Genomic DNA, 6,090 nt, shown 5'->3' with positions numbered 1-6,090 from the left:
GCTAGCAGTGTGTTTAAATGTTGTCTTTGTCAGTCATATGTCTTTTTTTTTTTAATGCTTGCATTATGGAAAAAGTAGGCTTAAATTGTTTTAACAAATAATAAACAACATATCTGGCCAAAGGGTTTACTTTAATGAATTTGCTGCACCATGACTGGTGCACGTTTTGCATGAGCATGTTTTGTTTTCTTCCATTTTAGTTCCATTCCTCATGAAACGATTCATCAATTTATTTTTTCATAATAATATTATTACATATCTCATACTGTACCATCTGTTTTTGTGAAACATTTATTCATTCCTCTTCTGATTTATAAGACGATACAATCAAGAGTACAAACCCTAGAAAAGCACGCTTTACTCATGTGCTCTCTCTCTCTCCTTCTCTTTTCCAAGGTTTTATTAGGAAATGGATCCCAGGTGTTCGATAAGCCAGTAGTGGACATGACAGCAGTGCAATCAAGTGTATAAATTTAATTGCAGTCTCATTTGGGGCCGTTTATTAGCCGGTTAGGGGCACCCTGCTCCACTTGAACCCTGATATTGTGAGGCAGAACATCTGTTTGGCTCTTTTTAACTGTTTGTTTCAGTGCATGGTTTCACAAATGCCCAGTTTTAGAGGCTGCAGGATTGTGGTAAACTGACATTGTGGGGCTTGAATGTTGCAGTTGTGTTTTGTGAAGCAATTTATGTTGTTTAAGGATCAATTTGAAGTCTGTGGTCAAAATTATATAACTAAACTGAACACTTGGGAAATAAATTAATCGATTAATCTTGTTAAGCATCATCGATTGGAGCTTTGAGGGCCAAACACAAGAGTTTAGCTTAGCTACATTTCTTTCTTTTAATACTATGAAATATATTTTGTTTGATTTGGTTAATGATTACAGTTTCTGAACCATTGATTGTCCCATTGTGATTACATATTTCATATTTTCTGTCTAAAGGCCTTCCCCCACCAAGTTCGATGTGTCTAAACTAAATAAAAGTGTTTTTGGCACCAAATGACCAATTTAGATTAAGTCCACTGCTAAAAATTTCATCATTCTCTAAAAAAGCTTTTAATGTACTGCATAACTGAATAATTTGTTTGGCACCCAGACCATTACAATTGAGCTCGCTTTAAAAAAAAAAAAAAAAAAATTAAGACTAGACATAGCAGTACAATAAAGGCCTACTGTACTCAGTGTTTAGTTTATAGATTGTGTCATGAAATTATTTCAAGTCATTAAAAATTCACCAGCAATGTGGGGCAGAACAGATAAAGCCATCTCCTCATCCTCCATATGTATTTCTTATGGTAAATTTGTAGATTAATCAACTGTATTGCTTGTCAGAGTTGTGAATATTATGATCACTGCACGTCTTAAAGGCTAAAATTGATTTAAAAGTGTATTTGTTTTGTAAAATTGCCTTCCCATGCCATGTAGTCTAACATCCACATGATGTCTTCTTTAATTTGAATATTTCGATGTTAGTCCAGCATGACAACAAAACAAACAAATACATGCACTTGCTCCGGTGGCACCTAACAGCAATTTCTAGGAGTGTGCAACAAGGGCTAAATATGTCTTAGCAAAGGTCAGGCTATGATTTGTTATGAGAGCACTCGTGGGGAATTCTGATGCGCACTGATCAATCCCACACCCCTTGACATGCAAATAAATCCATGCTGTAGCAAGAAAAGCCCTCCCACTGTACAAGACGAGAGCAGGGCGACGTGATAAATCCTGTACACGCCATTTTCTGCCCCCTCCTCCACCTCTTAGATCCTGGCCCGCTGATAGATCACAATACGCCGGCCTTTCTGTTCTGTTTGGTGGCATGAAAAAAAGAAAATCCCCTATGCGCTAACACTCTTTGGCGTTGATGGCTTATTACCAGGCGCTGTGATTTGACGAGATGTGTTCAAGGATCTCCTGTGCAGAGGAAAAGGTCAGCAGCTTTTAGCTGCAGCTCCGCTGGAATACTAATACTGTCCTTATTCAAATGATCCGCTACAGTGCTTATTAAATGGGCTAGGGTGCTTTAATTTAATAGTTCGGGAGCCGGGGCGAATAAGAAGCCTGTGCCAGGTCTGAATGAGACGCTTCTAAAGGCAGAGATCAGAAGGGGGTGGCAGCAGATTTCAGGAAGCTGATGTTACCGTGTACGTTGGCGAGCGCAAAAGAATGTGTGTTTTTGTACATGATGGGCACATGTACTGTCTGTCACGTACATTTGCTTCACAACTCATAATTGGAGAGCGTCCTTTCTTGCTTTCATTCCCACTCCACCTCGCCTGTCCCTCTTTTCACATCGGCTCTATGCAAAGAGAAAGAATTGATCCATTAAGTGCTTGGCTAGGCTATTAATGTTGTTTAATGTATGTGTTCTCATTAAATCTAGTTTTGAGGATTTGAACCTCAGTGGTCGGACAGGGATGTGCTGGTTTCTCATTAAGGTTGCGTTTATTGGATGGTCCAGTCTTGAAAATGTCTTTTGATCAATCTGCGATACTGACCTCTTGTCTAGACAGATATTAAAATAGAGTATTAAAGGGATAGTTTAATTTAGGGATAGAAAATTGTATTTCTTTCATTATTTACTCACCCTTCACTTTTACAGTTTGAAACATTTTTTTTTGTAACAAAATATGTTTGTTTATTTTTTTTTTTGGGGGGGGGGGTACAAAATCAAACATAATAACAGGAGGGTACAAAAAAACAAAACAAAAAAAAGCATACCTTTAAAATGCAATAGTATGTTATGTATGTGTATATTTGCAAGAGAGAGAATAATGTAGAGAATCCTTAAGAGCCATCAGCGTTCATTCTGACAGGACTGATTTACTTTTTTGTTGTTGATTGGTGAGATATGAATGATAAGTCTTGGACACTATGGAGTGGGAAAATAAAATAAAATATATCTTTGTTCATGTGCATGTCACAATCAAGATCAATTCTGTACTACACTTGAATCATTAGGTTTTAATATTTTTTGCTCATGCAATATGTAAAAAAAATAAAATAAAATACATTACATGTGCAATAATAATAGAGGATAGTTGTCCATAGTTGTCCATGACACACATGTATACTGTAAGAAATATGTTTTTAGGCATATATATGAATCAGACTTTTTAATAGAGGAAGAGCCACAGTCTCCACCTGTAACTTGACTGGTAGAATATGATGCTGACAGCAGCAAGACTGTGATTGATTCCCTCCACACTGATAAAAACTGCACTATGAGGCACTTGTGAAAAGAATCTGCCAAACGAAATGTTAATGCAGTATCGGAAAACAGTTGCTCGTTACAGGCCTTTAAAACCAAGAAGCTGCAGAGAGAGAGAGAAAGGGAGAGAGAGAGGAGCCTAATGAAAAACAAGATGGATGCGTTCTGAAAGGCTGATTGTGGGATTATTAATTGTTTTCAATTCCCACCCTCTGATAATGATAGGGAGATTTCCAGTGGAAGTCGAGGGAGTGTATTCTATTGGTCTGATTATTTATTGTTTGGGCTATTGACGCGCATGTGTGTTCAGAATAGTGAGGCTGTACGTAATGGCTCATCTGTGATAAGAGCACACATTCATTCCATTGTCTCTGTTTCATCCACACTTACTTGATTTGTTTTCTTTCACTGGAAGTGTTTGTTTTGTGGATTGTGCAGTCACATGAATACCAAATTAAGCTTCAATTATACTGTTTTCATATTTTGTGGGCATTTAATTAGTACAAACCTATTCATTCACTATGGAAATAATTTATTATTACTTTTTTCTATACTTTTTGAAAGCAATATACTGCTCACAAAGACTGCATTTATTTGATCAAAAATAGAGTGAAAGCAGTAAAACAATTCCTGTCACAGCCTCTGTGTTGATCAACACTGCTCAGTTTTCAGCAGCCATTAGCTAAATGTACCTCTGGAAACCATGATCTCTTTTTTTTTCAGTTTTTTTTTTTTTTGTTAATTTAAAGTAAAAAAAAAAAAAAAACATTTATAGATGCCTATTATTTGATCACTTTAATGCATCCTTGCTTATTAAAAGTATTAATTTCTTAAAATTGACCCAAACTTTTGAAACTGGACAACACAAGGGTGAGTAAATGATGACATAATTGTCATTTTTTTTGGATAATGACTTTCCACTAGATGAAAGGAGTGTGGGAGGTGGTCTAGTTTTTGTCTTTTGGTACTTGCTATTCTTTTGTTTTGTTATTGTGACATCATTATCATAAGATAACAGTGTGATTCCCACCCAGCACCTCCACCTCCTCCAGGCCATAAATCAGAGTGACTATGTCATCATTGTGGGACGTGGCGGAGCTCGGTGTCGAGGCGGTTGGCGTCTCGGGTGTGAAATCACTTGACCCGTTAGCATTAACCTTTCCTCCACTGGTCCACACATCTCTCCCTGAGCCTGGGAACAAAAGAGGAACACTAATGATTAAAGACAAGAGTCCTCACTTTATATTAAAGCCTGGCTTAGCAGCCTATGTCCTCACTAAGACTGTGTGTGTGCTAGGGAGGAGAACCAGCTTCCCGATGGGAACAGTGTTTTGTCGTCCCAAGCAATGTTTACTTTCACTCCTGCAACACACACACACAGATCTCTGTCTCTGCGGTGTGGATCGATAGGCAGAGCTGAGATGTGCTCTGAGAGGCCTGAACTCCGGAGGAACTCTTGTATGTCTGCTACGGGTTATGCTGCATGTGTCACAAAAACACAATGAGTACGTGAATCTTTACCTTACTTATTACCATTATTTTACCCTTTTCAATTGTTTTCTTTTTTTATTTTCATTTCCTTTTTTTTGTTTGTTCTATTTTACTTAATTTGTAACCTTGATTATAAGTCTTGCATGATACAGTTGCAAAGATTTTTTTTTATTATTATTTTTTTATATATATATATAAAAATAATGTGTAATCACAGACTCACATAATTTTTAGATATTTAGATATTTCACAATTACTAAATTGCTCCTGCAATTGAAATATTTTCAGTTACACTGATTTATGGCCTAATCTGCAGATTTTGCAGTAATAAAAAAAATTACCTTCCACTTTTACTACTACTACTGCTACTAATTATTTTGATTAACACAACACATTTTTAAAGTTAATCTAATAAATTAAATAAATATAGGCAATAATATTATTAATGTAATTTACTATAATATCTCTACTTGTCTTTAATTACTTTCAATAAAATAATCAACCCAACAATAAAGCGTGAATGTGTATATGCATAAGAGGGTAGTGAAAGTCTTTAGCATTTCCTATTTACATGTTAAATTAGAAAAAAAGCAAGAAGGTCGGAGAAATAGAGAGTGTGAGTGAGTCTCTGTTCTGTCGTCCCACCCCCCTCATACTTATTTCTCTGCCCTGTCATGTTCCTTACATCAGGAGAAAATAATTAATTACTCAGTCCACTCATGATTTATGATATTACTGACATAATTAATGAGACACATCAATTTTCCTGTTTAATTGAAGGGGGCCGTAGTGCATGTCTGGCACAGTTAAAGGATTCACATGACAGAACAGGGCAAAATAGACACCTTCCCATTTGTTTTCCCTTTTATTTTACCCCCTCTCTTCCTCCCTATTTCTCCCTTCCTTTCTCTTTGTAGCCCATTATTAACAAATGTGTATAACAAATATCTGCAATATTCGATGGTGGGCAGTAAACAGAGTTAAACACCCAGGCAGTTGTTTATTGTGCATATTTACACAGATGCAGACATGCTGTACATTAATGTATATGTCTATAGTGTATATATGATTTATGAGGTGGCATTTCTAGACTTGTACAGCTCTCCCACTAGCCTGAAGACAATAGACAGCTAGGTAAGCCATGAATATTTAATTTCCAAGCAGAAGGTATAGAATATGCCTCATGCACTGCATCTAAAACAGTTGTGTCTGACAGAGCAAAGAAGTCTAGATTTTACGGCATATTTACTTTAGATATTTTTTATTCCTATTTTCTGTAGCTCTGAGTGTTAACTTACTCCGACAATATTAGTGCGTCTATAATGTTTGATTATTATTGTTGGTATTATTATAATACTTATAGTATAGTAATATAGTATATAT

Source organism: Carassius gibelio, chromosome A5 (genome assembly GCF_023724105.1).
Source record: "Carassius gibelio isolate Cgi1373 ecotype wild population from Czech Republic chromosome A5, carGib1.2-hapl.c, whole genome shotgun sequence".
Taxonomy (NCBI): domain Eukaryota; kingdom Metazoa; phylum Chordata; class Actinopteri; order Cypriniformes; family Cyprinidae; genus Carassius; species Carassius gibelio.
This window is presented reverse-complemented; position numbering follows the sequence as displayed.